The sequence below is a fragment of the Podarcis raffonei genome, chromosome 12 (assembly GCF_027172205.1).
Source record: "Podarcis raffonei isolate rPodRaf1 chromosome 12, rPodRaf1.pri, whole genome shotgun sequence".
NCBI classification, from domain to species: domain Eukaryota; kingdom Metazoa; phylum Chordata; class Lepidosauria; order Squamata; family Lacertidae; genus Podarcis; species Podarcis raffonei.
Window position 1 is genome coordinate 48,674,497 of NC_070613.1, and position 12,680 is coordinate 48,687,176.

At 40.9% G+C, this 12,680-nt stretch overlaps 1 protein-coding gene across 4 annotated transcripts in view; it reads left to right on the top strand.

Annotated features, from left to right (window-relative positions):
• TRAK1 (trafficking kinesin protein 1) overlaps window positions 1-12,680 on the top strand; it is a 140,992-nt gene that overhangs the window by 57,543 nt on the left and 70,769 nt on the right. For all 4 annotated transcript variants that reach the window (XM_053359598.1, XM_053359611.1, XM_053359609.1 and 1 more), the window contains exon 3: window positions 4,485-4,679. The gene's annotated coding sequence lies outside the window, so the exon portion shown is untranslated. The remainder of the gene's footprint in view (window positions 1-4,484; window positions 4,680-12,680) is intronic.

The following is a 12,680-nucleotide window of genomic DNA, read 5'->3' on the forward strand; positions in this document are numbered from 1 at the left end:
AATATAATTTAACTAGAAATACAATACATCTCACCATAGTGTGGAAGATTGTGGTGAGGTGATTTGTGAGCCTCCTTGGTTTGCTGACAAGTGCTTCAAGTCTCGCTCCTTATGATTATTTTATCTTTAAACTGCACTTAAATCAGGAAGCGCTTCAAATGCAGAATTGCTTTCTGGAAAGAAAAACGCATGGCCACCCTCGACCAAGGTCTGCTTTGGGTAGCCCATCTTAAAGTTTTTCTCTAGCTGGATAGCTCAGGTGGTTAGAGCATGGTGCTGATGATGCCCAGGTTGCGGGTTTGATCTCTGTATGGGACAGCTGCATTGCAAGGGGGTTTGGACTAGATGATCTCCATGGTCCCTTCCAACTCTACAATTCTATGATTCACTTTTCTACTTCTCTTTAAAAGCCCTTTTAGTTGTCTTTTGAAAATGATTTAATGGAAATGTTAATTCAACTACAAATCTCCTCACTTGTTGAGGTGCTCTTTCCATTACTTTTTGCAAAGGGTCACTGTCCTCTGCAAATTAGTGCACACTGTCTTAAGTGGGTAAGAGAAGTGGAGCATATCATGAAGTGCATTGTGACAGTTGATGCGTCATTGAAAAAGTGATTTTTGCATGTCACTTTCATGGTGCAAAAATGTTCCTTTTCAACTAGGCCTTTGCATGACTTGATCTTCATCCTATGCCCTTTTAAAAAATGCTGGTTCTTTGTGTGTGTGTGTGGGGGGGTTATTGAGTTGTTGTTTTTATTTTGATTTTATGTATAGTATTTGATATTTTATGTGAACCTCCCTGAGACCTTCAGGTATAGGGTGGTATAGAAATTAATTAATTAAATGAATAAATAATAATAATAATAATAATAATAATAATAATAATAATAATAATAGTGCCCTAGGCTTAGAACAGTGTTACAGGCTAGGAGGAGGGTCCTGCATAACGATGAAGATTCCTGCAACCTTGGCGCCCACGTCCTCCAGAAGCTGGTGGGGGCATGTTTTGCTGTGAAAAAGCAAAGCCTTTGATCTTTACGTGATATTGCGTTTCTCAGGAACTCAGAGGACCTTGTTAGTGCGCGCGTGCACGCACGCACGCGTGCGCGCGCGCGCGCGCACACACACACACACACACACACATATATATATATATGTTCCAGTATTTAAGTATCTAGCTGAGGGGTATCATTAGTCTATGGAACCAGATCCTGTCTCCTTTGAAAATATGATCTAGGAGCTTCTATTAAATAAATTCTCATTCTGGTTTAAGATAGAGGAGACCATATGATTTTGATGTCTGTTGTATTGCTTTAATGGCTAAAAGTTTCATCTATTCTCAGCAAATACCCTTTTGTGAATACATAACAAAACAAAACAAAAAAGCATTCTTCCCATCCTTGAGTATTATCAGTTGAAGGACCAGCGGGTGGCGCTGTGGGTTAAACCACAGAGCCTAGGACTTGCCGACCTGAAGGTTGGCAGTTCGAATCCCCACAACGAGATGAGCTCCCGTTGCTCGGTCCCTGCTCCTGCCAACCTAGCAGTTCGAAAGCACGCCAAAGTGCAAGTAGATAAATAGGTACCGCTCTGGTGGGAAGGTAAACAGCGTTTCCATACACTGCTCTGGTTCGCCAGAAGCGGCTTAGTCATGCTGGCCACATGACCCGGAAGCTGTACGCTGGCTCCCTCGGCCAATAAAGCAAGATGCGCCCTGCAACCCCAGATTCATCCGCGACTGGACCTAATGGTCAGGGGTCCCTTCACCTTTACTTCAAATAGAGGTGGGGCTTCCATTAATTGTCAGATGTGCAGATCTTTGTTGTTCCCTGCTCCTTTCTGCTGCCTTTCTGGTCCAGGATGCAACTTTTATTGCAGAGGACCATTTTTGTGCCTGAATTCTGAGTCACTGAGATTACTGAGCACCAGGTGGCACTAGCTTACCCTCTTAACACAGCAGTACAGTACTAATAACATGAGATGTTCAATGAGGGGGAAAGGTGTTCATTTAAAACATCCTGCATTTACCTTGGCCCCCCTGGTAAGCTGTTTGGTTTGGAAAGGGAGGGTTATCTCTTCTCTCTCCTGCCCCTTAATCCCAAGAAGCAACCTGCTGGTTCTAAACAGTCTTTCAAATTAAACTTCAAAAAGCTTTAAGTCCCTTTAGGATTCTGGTTTACTGGATAATGTTAATAGCTTTCCCCACAATGCTGTTTTAAAGGCTGTATTATTTGCAGTAGAAAACATAGCCATGGCTTTCATTGAGAATTGGCACCCATGTGCTGTATCTGTGCCCCTTGTGCAGAATCTTTTTTTAATTGACTAGTGAAAGCTTCAGTAAGCATTAATGGGATGAAGGATGAATGTGATAGCAAGTACCAGAACTGATCTTTGCACAGTTCAACAAATCCGGTGGCTCCTTCTTTCCTTATTAAGATAATTGGCTGTTCTCTTTGGGCTGAAAATAAGTTAAATAAGAAGCTTTTGGTAGGTGTAATGAGCTCATGGAAGGACAAGCAGCGAAACTCTTTATCAAATAGGCATAGTTAAGAGACCAGGGTGCAGATACTGTGACTGAATCACAGACTTTTGAGAATCCAGGAAGATTTGTCCCTTGCTCTGAGGCACCCTTAATGCCATTTATGTCTGCTGCATTCATACATTTTATCCCACTCAATCCAATTGCTGATGTAAGATATCCTAGAAAAATGTGCTTCCATCTTGGGTGAGAGAGTCAGTATGGTGTAGAGTTCAGTGTTTTACTCAGGACAGGGATGCCCAGGTTCAGATTCCAGGTCACCTGGTGACCTTGAGCCAGTCATGAACTCCCAACCTACCTCACAGTGTTGCTGTAAGAATGAAATGGATGGCTAGAGAAGTATTTATGCCGCAATGAGCATTTTAGGGGGGGGGGACAAAGAAAGCTTTAAATAATCCAAGGGAAAGTACAGGTATTGCTGGTTATTTTGGAAACAAACAAACCTAAGATTTATAATCTTCATCATTATCGTTATTATTATTAGTAATATTTTAACTGGATTTTTTGTGATCATGAAACTAAATTTACTTTGTTCCCCAATTCATAGTAAATAAGTGATGGCAAGTTCTCTCTCTTAGTCCACTACCAGCATATCTAATTTGACAGCGAAACCAAAATCATAGCACAAGCATGTTTCTGTTTTTCATTCACGTTGGTGCAGTATTCTTGGCATTCATAAAAGACCCAGGCACAGTGGGGAGGTTTTGTGCATTGAGAGAGCTAAAATAATTGTGACACACATCCTGTCAACCCTTGGCATGTATTTAGGCTTTTAAAAAATGTAGCTCCATAAAAGCACATGTAACTGGCTTCAGTGGGATGGCTTTATTTTGAAATGTAGGCTTTTGAATTAAAAAAAATATGCAACAAAATGAGTAAAGTGTTTTAGCTGAAGATAATGCCTGGCATCTTTCTCATTCCCTGTCTTAGCACATGGGAGCTATTTTTCGTAAAACGTTTTTCTTTTGAGGCTTCCTTGAGTCACATGTCGATGAGATCACTGATTCCCAGCAACATTGCTTTGTCATAAAGGATGAGGGAGACTTCTTCCCTAGTAATGCTGGGGTAGAAGTGATAAAAGCGTTGAACTAGAGATGAAACAGGAACAAATAGCATGCAATTACTAGGCAATTTATATTAACAGCTGCTTGTCGTCTTGCTCCTGGAAAGCAAGGCTGTGTGGTGCTGGTTTTTGTGGTGTGGTTGCTGTGGATGAAATAGACTGCAAACCTTTAGGAGTATTGCAGTACATTTCTTCTATCAGAAACAAAAAGCTCACAGCTAATGCTGGTAACAGGTAGCCCATATGTACATACTAATAAAAGCATCAGAGTTTAAAGTCTCTGGTCAATCTTTTCTTGTCTAAAGCACATGGAATAGCAGAAATATGGGATGATATAGAAACACACACACTCCGACCTCGGAGCATGGGAAGTCCGCCCAAAAATTTATAATTTGGCATAATATTTGGATTGTTTGATTACTGGATAATTTGAATAATTTGGAATGTTTAGTGTGGTTTGATTGGATTGTTAAAATGGAAAATTCAATAAATATCGTTTACAAAAAAAAAGAAAGAAAAAAAGCACATGGAATAGCTTTACATCTTGGGCAAGTGTTCTAGTAGGCAAACTTGCATGGAAGCAAAGCCTGTTGACAGAAATGCTTAATGTTATAGTTTCTGGTTTCTTTAGTTGTAGCTCATAAGCAGTGAAATGCCCACATTTTGAGACAAAAACTTCTTATTCAGTTTCTTACGAAATGTTTAGTCAGAGCTTCTAAGCAATGCAACACCCTCCTCTTTCAGATGGAATTTTTCTGGAGATGATGGAATGTGTTGGATGGGATTTTGCTGATGTGGCTTGTTATTAAATCACAAGTGTTTCTATTTTTATTTTGAAAGCGGTGTAACCCAGTTTCTGTGCTTGCCTTTCCCCTCTCTTTAGATGTGTGCAATAGTACAAATCTTCCCGAAGTTGAAATCATCAGTCTGCTTGAAGAGCAGCTACCACACTACAAGCTAAGAGCAGACACCATCTATGGTTATGACCACGACGACTGGCTTCATACACCTCTCCTTTCTCCTGATGCTAATATTGATTTAACAACAGAGCAAATAGAAGAGACACTGAAATACTTCCGTAAGTCCAAACGTATTCATTTGTCCTCAAATGCAATTACCTGTAGAATTTATGAGTTGCCTTCTCCCCATGTACCCCAAATTTCCTCAGTTTAGCAGCTATTCTTGGATAAATAATGCAATATGTGGGATGGATCACACTGAAAACTGTCACTGGTACAATAGAAATCATGAGTGTGTATCTGGTCCTTCCGTGAAGCACTGCATAATATATGCAAAGCAGGTGGAAAACATAGTGGAAAAAATATACCACTCATAATTGCATTTCTGTTGTAGGCTGTATGTGACATTTTAAACCCATTTGGAATGTAGCTTGCATATGTCAGTTTCCTTGAAGTGCATGACTTTCCTTTGGCTCGTAATACAGCGGCAAGCTAAGATGCTGAGGCTGCAGTCCTACAGGCAAGCTGCTTAACTCTAGTTGGGTTTGGTGGGAATGAAAAACAGCAGCATAGGTTGCCAACCTACAAGCCATCGCAACACAGTTGGTGACCAAAAAGCAAATGGGAGTCAAACTTCAATTAAAACAAAAATTGGGGTGGCCTTGAAAAATCTCTCTTTTTTAAAAAAAAATTTATTAAGTACAAATTAGAAAACATACATATTTACAACAAAAGAAAATACAAAAGAAAAAGAAAATACATATAACCAAGGGGGAAAAAAAGAGAATATTTTGTCTCTTTTCATATTTACAGTTATTTATACCTCTATAAATGGGGGACGCGGGTGGCGCTGTGGGTAAAAGCCTCAGCGCCTAGGGCTTGCCGATCGAAAGGTCGGCGGTTCGAATCCCCGTGGCGGGGTGCGCTCCCGTTGCTCGGTCCCAGCGCCTGCCAACCTAGCAGTTCGAAAGCACCCCCGGGTGCAAGTAGATAAATAGGGACCGCTTACTGGCGGGAAGGTAAACGGCGTTTCCGTGTGCTGCGCTGGCTTGCCAGATGCAGCTTTGTCACACTGGCCACGTGACCCGGAAGTGTCTCCGGACAGCGCTGGCCCTCGGCCTCTAGAGTGAGATGGGCGCACAACCCTAGAGTCTGTCAAGACCGGCCCGTACGGGCAGGGGTACCTTTAGCTTTACCTTATACCTCTATAAAATGCTATTCACAATAAAGGAGTGAAATGAAAGATAAGATATCGGAAAAAAGAAAAAAAAGAACAAAGAAAAAATAAAGAACTAAAAGAAAAAGATCATAGGTGAAAATTTTTAAAAGTAGATAAGTACTCACAATACATAGCTGTTTCCCATCTATATTTATTTTTAATTGTATAATTTCATCTTGTCCTTATCTACCTTAAATAAAGTGGTTTTTTTCCTCATTGAATTTGTGTTCAGATGGACTGAATATGGCTAAATAGTACCATACTTTACAGCTTAATGTCTTGTGACATTAAGAAATACCCTTAAAATATCAGCACAGTTTTTTAAACACACACAATGTCTTATCCTTTTGTAAGTAGGTCAGTTAAACTTTCAGAGAAAAGTACCAAGAGATTAAACCTAGATTTGAAGTGTGGGCCTGTACAATCAACTCCTCCTGCTCAATGTATGTTCATTTGCTTGCCTTTTGGGTACACATCTTTTCCCAAGATTACATTTTTTAATGTTATGACAATGTTGTTTTTTCAAGCACCTAAAATGTCGCCATTTTGTGGTGGGGTTGGAGAAGTAGGTGATGTTTTCCATACATCTTTTGATTGGCTGAATAATAATAATCTATGGGTGTGGTGGATATAATCCTTGATTGTGTAGTAACTGACAGCGAATGGGCTGCCAATGGGCTACCAATAGTCTGCATTAAGGAAAATAATCTAAATCTGGCATTAACTGCTTCCAGGTCGCTGATCCACAGCCGCTGTTTCATCCATAGTTGCTTTTATTTACCGTATTTTTCTGTCTATAAGACGTCCCCATTGTTGGGATACTGCCAGGGAGATAAAGTCCATCTGAGCCCCCAAGCTCCTGCCGGACGATCCATCGATCTCCCGTAGACAGGCAATATCAGCAATCAGCGACACGAAGCCTCAAGAATAGATTGCCACATTCTTGGACTGGTGCACACTCTATCAGCAGAATTCACACAGCAAAAGATGCACAGCAGGAGAGCATATTTACAGTTTATTCAGCGTTGGTCAGAACAAAAAATCCATGACCGCCTGCATCGGTGTTCAGGCAAGAAGAAAAAACGAAAGCAACTGACAACATAAACATCCTGTGAAACAGGAATTACGCAGGCTGTGACACAAACATCCTGCTCCCTTTTAAGGTGGAACGGAAATATCCTAACACCCATGTATAAGACGACCCCCAATTTTAAACTTTAAAAAGGTGGGGGGAAATATAGTCTTATACACGGAAAAATAAGGTATTTCAGGGATCATCCTAGCAGTTCGAAAGCACGTCAAAGTGCAAGTAGAAAAACTACCTACGGCGGGAAGGTAAACGGTGTTTCCGTGCGCTGTTCTGGTTCACCAGAAGTGGCTTAGTCATGCTGGCCACATGACCCGGAAGCTGTACGCCGGCTCCCTCAGCCAGTAAAGTGAGATGAGCGCCGCAACTCCAGAGTCCACGAATGGACCTAATGGTCAGGCGTACCTTTACCTTTACCTTTAAGCACTTTCTGCTTATGTTGGTTTGATAACATTGTATTGTATTCAGAAACAAGAACAAAAAATGCATTAAGATTCGCTGGTGTTCTCATAACTGTTGCTAGAATGATTCTTGTCATGCATTGTTTAGTGAATACTGAAAGCCACATGACTACTGTTAATTTCCATTAGCCTCTGTCACATGCCTAGTGCCTCACTATTTCAGTGTTTCTTCCTCCATAACTTCAAGTACAACTTGCATCCTTAGGGTAAGTGGAAGCAGAGAGAGCTGGAATCGTACCTAAACAGGATATAGATTAAAAATGGCCACAGCTTTGTTTTGGGGGGGGGGTAAAACTTGCATAGGACAGTTTGTCTTGGCATAGGACAAGGATCCAGACTTGGGGCAGGTTGACTGATGATCGGCGGAGCTTTGCAGCCTGCATGCTGAGAAACATTAATGGGAAGAAGGCAAGATGTTCAAGAGGGATGGGGACAATTTGGAAAAGCACTTCGGGTTTTTGTGTGTGACAGTCACAGGTTCCTTGTATCATGTAGCTGTATCCTTGGATGATCTAATATATAAGTGGCATTTGAAGTATCTGAACAGAATTATACGGCTGTAAAGAGAATTAATGAGTCATTTTTGTCTGATCCCTTGAAGCAATAGAATTTTCTAAGCTGTTCTGTACCAGACAAATGTTGAGAAGCTGTCCATTTGAAAATCTGCACAAAAATAAATTCTACAGCTTTGACCAAGTAGGTTATTTGTTTGTCAAAGCGCTGTTAAGGCTCTTGTGTTACATAATAATGTTACGCTGATTTTGTAGAATCGTTTATCACTTTCATCTACTATTTTTCAACATTGTAGATCTTTTACTTTAGCTTAGAGTTGACTACTTCCTTTCTAAGTTTCCTTTATTTTGCTACTTTTTAATATTTCATAAACCAATAGAAGAATGTTTCATGTTACAAGAACGTTTTGCCACTGATTTTAAGATGGCCGTACATGAAGAAAGGAATTTCAGAGGAGGCTGCAGCATAGAATAATTAAATTACAATTCATCCAGCAGTCAGGCGCTAATTAATTTGGGTCTGAATGGAGACAGCTGCCTCCTTTCCCACTACAAATGTGGAATTCTTTTTCTTTTTCTTAACTACCGCTACTGTTGAAAAGCAGCGTTCTTCAACCTGGTGCCCTCCAGACATTTTGGACTACAATTGCCATCAGCTTAATCCACACACCTCTGTAGTCCAATATGTCTGGAGCGCATAAGGTTAGGGAAGAGGCTCGCTTTGCTTAGCTTACACGCCTTCTGTCTTTAATTGAATTATTACTTCTATTGAAGTTCCACTGGATTCCCTATGTCTACTAAAATATTAGCAGCAGTTCATGCAAAGTGCCACATCGCCGCCGTACGGTTGTAGGAGTTTGGCAGAGTCTCTCTTTGGAAATAATTGCAACTTCAGTCAAATCTTCTGTTTGCCACTAAATAGGTTTTTTTCCTTGCACAACTTTGTATGCCCTGTGCTTTGTGATCTTTGTGCCATTGTCAGTTGTGTATAGAACAGGGCATGCAAGATGGCAAACTCTAAGCCATGGGTAGGTAGCCTAAGGCCCGGGGGCTAGATTTAGCCCAATCGCCTTCTAAATCTGGCCCACGGACACAGTGTGTTTTTACATGAGTAGAATGTGTCCTTTTATTTAAAATGCATCTCTGGATTATTTGTGGGGCTTGCCTGGTGTTTTTACATGAGTAGAATATGTGCTTTTATTTAAAATGCATCTCTGGGTTGTTTGTGGAGCATAGGAATTTGTTCATTCCCCCCTGCCCCCCCCCAAATATAGTCCGGCCCACCACATGGTCTGAGGGACGGTGGACCGCCCCCTGCTGAAAAAGTTTGCTGACCCCTGCTCCAAGCAATGTAAGATGTATCAACATAGTGAGTCAGAATCAATTGAGTAATCTATTTCAAGCCTCCCATGCTTCAGAAGAGCTATTTTAAATAAATGCCTGTCTTTTGCAGCAAGGAAAAATGACGTTTCTCCTGTATATGGAGTGCTCTAAAATACTGTTTGGCCTTACATATATTAACTATTACTTTTCAAATAAATAGGACCTGGTCTTCCCTCTCTCCTTTTTAATTATGGAAATATTGATCTGCTCATTTTGACTAAATCTGCATAAATATATTTATTGCTGCTTATTTTTTTCATGGAGCTTGTGTGTTAGATAACATTTTTAAAGGTTCATAAAGGTATCTTAACTTCGCTGTATATATAGCCGTAGTGATGCTCTGAATTGTGTATTGTTTCACGTCTGATCCTTCATCGCTAAAGATAGTGACTGCTGCCCAAGTAACTTTTAGCAAAGGCCATTTTAGGGCCACCCTATGACTTGAGGGTGAAGCTAGAATATAATTACCAAGCAATTCCAACTGTTTTTAAATTATGTGTTGGTGATTTATTTATTTTTTTGTTCTTTACATATCATTTTTATTACTATGTAACGGAAACTATTTAAAAATGAACAAAAAACCCAGAAAGATGCAAGTCATTGCATAGAGCAATGCCTAGCAATAGTCTTAAGAATTTATTAGTTTTTCTTCCTCTTGAGTTTGTCCAGTGAAACAAGTGGAGTTCTCATCATGCAGTGGGACTTTTCCATCACTGCTGCAGCCTCTTGTGCCCTCTGAAAAGCCAATTCCGAGAGCTGGAGGACCCTCTGAAACAGAATGGGATATGGGCCTGGGGCTGCAGCTGAGAAGATGATTTGCAGAATTTGGAGAAATATGCACCTATTGTGCATGTAAATGTGCCGTCTGCTCACACAGAGGGACCTCTGAACCTTTGGGAATCTGACTCAATATCTATCCCATCTGAAAGCTTTGGTGTAATAGCAGTGTGCTGTAATAGATGACGAGATATTTTAGTAAATTCATCCTATACCAGAGCTAACAAAAGCTAAACCCTGGCAGCATATATGCCCTTTTGAAAGAGGTACTTGATCTTTTAGTAGTGCATTTAATTCACTCACAAAAGCAAATGTTAGTCTCATTAGACCTCAGAAAGTAACATTTGCTTACAATCTTCTTAGAATGCAGCCAACTTCTTCACTTGTTTTGTTCCTAACTGAAGCAAAGTCCAGTGATCGCTTAGCTACTTATTCTAGCTCATCAAGCATTTAACCTTTGCATTCCACAATCTGAATTCGCTTTTTTCCCCCAGTTGTGAGAAAATCTGAGCTGGGAATAGTTAGTGTGACACCCTCAGATGCTATAAATACCATGATGGGACCAAAGACTGCTAAGTGGTCTTTTCCCAATTCACTCTACTTTGGTTTTCTAATGTAAAAACAACTGAGAGTCAGTTTGGAGCATGTGAAGGATTGTATGGAATGTTAGTCTTTAGTAGCTCTTTTTGTAGGTGCTCTTCTTCTATGGATATTTAATTTGTTTACAAAAAATACATATAAGCTGCCAATGACAATTCATGATATAAAGGTAAAGGTACCCCTGCCCGTACGGGACAGTCTTGTCAGACTCTAGGGTTGTGCGCTCATCTCACTCTAAAGGCCGGGGGCCAGCGCTGTCCGCAGACACTTCTGGGTCACGTGGCAAGTGTGACAAGCTGCATCTGGCGAGCCAGCGCAGCACACGGAACGCCGTTTACCTTCCTGCTAGTAAGCGGTCCCTATTTATCTACTTGCACCCGGGGGTGCTTTCGAACTGCTAGGTTGGCAGGCACTGGGACCGAGCGACGGGAGCGCACCCCGCCGCGGGGATTTGAACCGCCGACCTTTCGATCGGCAAGGCCTAGGTGCTGAGGCTTTTACCCACAGCGCCACCCGCGTCCCCAATATATACCTATACCTAATGATATACCTAAGTAATAAAAACAAATTAAAATGAAAAGAAAAAAGTAGACTATAATGTAATAAATGAAAAGCAGTTAGTTGCTCAAAGGTCACCATTGATAAATTCCAGAAAACCTGAGTATGTGAGTGTGTTTTGAACACTGTTGGCATTTGTCACTCCTCAGACAATAGATGGTTCCATTAAATGGGGGCCACTAGAGAGAAGGCCCTGCTACTGGTTACTGCTAATAATGGCGATTATGGCACAATCAAGAGACTCTCCTCAGCTGCAGTGCTTGAGGAAGGGAGTAAGGAGAAAGATTGAAACTAAAACCTTGAACCTGGCTCAGTAGCTTATAGACAGCTAGTGTAGTTCCTTTAGGAGCAATGTGGTTTGTGCTTGATAGGTAGGAGATCAAGGAGAATTAACAGGGGCACACTCCTTCTGCTTCTCACTGACCAACTGTAACCATGCAGAGGTGACCAACGCAGCTTGTGCACCAAAACTAGGCCTTAACCCGGAAATAAATGGATCTAGCACCGAAACCAGCCTCAACAGGAAACAAATTCTTCAGGGTGGGAGGGTTGTGTGTCCAGGTAGGCTTGAATCCCAGAAATTAGTCATGCCATTTTTAAAGATAGGTTTCCAAATAATTGAATTTGATGCAAATGACTCATTGCCCTTGCCTTTTTGGCAAGGCGGGCTGATAATATTGCACCAAATGCAAGTGTGTTGCTAGTAGGTTTAAGTACTGCACTATTTCTGCTACTGCTACTCCCACTGGCTTCAAAGAGAACTGGAAAAAGAGAAATCTGTGCCTGAAGAAGTCTGATAATCTAAATCAGGGTTTTCCAAACGTGGGTCTCCTCCTGTTTTTGGAATATAACCACCCTGAAACCTTCAAGTATAGGGCAGTATATAAATTCAGTCAGTCAGTCAGTCAGTCAGTCAGTCAGTCAATCAATCAGTAATCCCTAGCTAGCAGGATCAAGGATTATGGGAATTGTAGTCCAAAAACAGCTGGAGACCCAGGTTTGGGAAATCATGATCTAAATCCAGAATTTGGGGCTAGGGGCAGGAAGAACAGAAGGAATTTTACATTGGGCTTTCACTCGCATACTCAAGCAAGCAGCAAATATGTCTTCCTAAAATAATTGTATATCCTCTCTTGATTTTTGGGGAGGGGTGGAGTAAGAATCGGAACTACACTGTTGCAGCTCATAATTTGTAGTGGGTGTTATTATCGTCTCAATTTATTTCATAGGCTCTGTCTTTTTTTATTCCTGGAGGCAGCTGCATTGTTTGAAAAAGGACAAGTGTAAAGGGCATATGGAGATCCAATCCTTGCCAGATGAGCACTAGTTGCTCTTTAGAAATCGATGTGTAGGTTTGCTACACTGAATACTTAATTGAATTGCAGCTGATTGTGACACAGGTTTTAGGACACTTGACCCATAATATTATGTTTTAAACACATAGTTATATTTATTTATCACACTAAGATGGTATAAAGTCTACATTTAAAGGTAAAGGGACCCCTGACCATTAGGTCCAGTCA